This window comes from Lotus japonicus, chromosome 1 (assembly GCF_012489685.1).
Source record: "Lotus japonicus ecotype B-129 chromosome 1, LjGifu_v1.2".
In the NCBI taxonomy this organism is placed as follows: Eukaryota; Viridiplantae; Streptophyta; class Magnoliopsida; order Fabales; family Fabaceae; genus Lotus; species Lotus japonicus.
This window is the reverse complement of record NC_080041.1, coordinates 85,034,185-85,036,576: the sequence shown is the minus strand read 5'-3', so window position 1 is coordinate 85,036,576 and position 2,392 is coordinate 85,034,185.

The following is a 2,392-nucleotide window of genomic DNA, read 5'->3' as shown; positions in this document are numbered from 1 at the left end:
AAGTATTATTGTCAGTGTACTTGATTCGGTTCATGATACATTAATCAGTGATATAATCAAATATTAATTTTCTTTTAGATTGATTTTTTTTAGAGATAGATAGATATATTTTTAAAAGCATTATTATACTAGTGTTCTTTACCCGTGCGTTGCACGGCGATTAAATTTATTGTAAAGATGAATCAGTAGTAATGTGTTTTAACTTAATTTAGACTCTTTTCAGTAAGTATAAAAGATATGGAACCGAACATATATTACAAACATGTAGATGAATGAACCACAGTAAATATATTAATTTGATGAGGTTGTAGATACCTCACAGTGTCAACACTTGAATAGTAATAAAAACTAAGTTTTTAAGTAATGCATTACATTAAAATTGAAATAAGATAAACATAACAATGACAGCAACATGAACCCTTATTCGAAATTGTAGTTCATGATTAATGATAAAGACTTCATAACCCGAGCTTGTTGTCAATCAAGCATATTTGAGTTATAGAACCTAGAAAGGAAAAAAAAATTATCAGTGCCAATACAAATATAAACTGTGTATAATTTAAAAGTGTTAAACTAACCTTATAGAAACGTCAATACACCTTCAAATTAGATGATCAATAAACTGCTTGTTATCTTTTTTATGCTGTCAACAATAAAGAGAATAACCAACGACTTCAGCAACATACTTTCCAAAAAAGGCGCATTCAACCCGAACCCTATTAAGAAAATTGAGAAATTATAAAACCTTACTCATAATAATCAAAGATGGAAAAAATATGAATAAGCATTAAACATTGTGTGTACCCATCTTGGTCAAGTTCAACAGTAATTCTTTTCTGCTTTGTTCCATCTTTCTCAAACTCAGTTTCAGCACTTGCACCAGTGAGAATTCCAATCACATCTGCAAAATCATAGAAACATTAATCCAAAACCCAGAATAGTAATTTAAAAATAAAAAAACTAAAAAAGAGTATATACCTATAAGAAAAGACGTATAAAGGTCCTTAAACATTATATCAGATATTGGCACAAAATTGTAAGGGCTTAAGTTGATGGCCTTGTTGGGAACCAAGCGCACAAATGTATGAATATCAAAGTTGATCTTGAATGGGTGCGAGGTTGGACGGAAATCACGACCGCTTTCACCAACACCAAAAAACAAAATCTGATATACACGTCCTTCACTCAGCAAAGATTGAAATCGGTATATAAGAGTCTTCCTAACCGTAGCATGAATCTTACAACCCTGAAATTCAATAAAATGAGGAAATTTGAGATTTATAGTTTTAAAAAAAGAATGTAATACATGGTTATTATGTGCAAAAGTGATTTATCTTGCCATCCATAAGAATCATGTCCATGGAAAATGGAAGCTTGGAGCCATAGAAGCTCGGACTAAGCCATAACTGGTTCACCTTTGCAACATTAACATACCAGTTCTCCTTTGAGGCATCGATGGTGGCGAGATCGTCGATAGCCATTAGAACAAAGTATATTCCAAAGCTAATAGTTGGTGGGAAGGGATGGTGAAGTTAAAGAATAGCATGAGATGATTTATATAGGAATTTGAGAATTAGGGTTACTGGTCAATGAATGTTAAAAAAGGAAAGAAAAAAAAAAAAAGGTTGGACGGTAATACGAATCTGATTGCAAGGAGGTAAATTTTTTTTTCCAGGTCAATTTTCACTACTGAAATTAATTATTATCTACCAAATATCATGCGTTACACGTGAATTACTCATTCTGATGAGTAATTAAAGGAAAATAGGAATTAAGATTAACATGGTGTCATTACAGTACTTAAGGTTTGACTTTTATTGCAAATCATATTAATTTCTTTCAAGAATTAATTTCTTTATTTTCACACCAAAGAAAAAACTGTGCGTATTTCTTTCAAGAACGGGTCATTAATATGGTTCTCAAAATTAAGTTTTTAAGGTTTGACTTGTAAAGCAACATTAACATGGTGTGAATGCTTGAAAGAAATTAACCTGTGACTTGCTCAGCAGAATTAACACCATTTTAATTCTTGACTTCTTTTCCTTAACAGAATTAACACCATTAATTCTTCATTCGGTGCAGGTGCTGAATCTCAAATTCAAGGCTGTGAATATTCGTTTTAAAAATAGTTTGAAGATTCATACTCAAACAAAAAAGTTTATGCAGCCTAAACGTTGTATTTGAGAATGTTTTCACCTGACTAAATTACATTTTTCATGCCTGCTAAAAATTTGAATTTTTTTGAAAAATGATAATCAATGGTATAATGGTATATGTATACAACTTTTATGTTAACAATTAATTAGGGTTGTAAAACAATAAAAACAAAATCATCATTCAAATGACTTTGAATAATGAGCCTCCATAAAAAAACTGAAATTAAAATGGACTT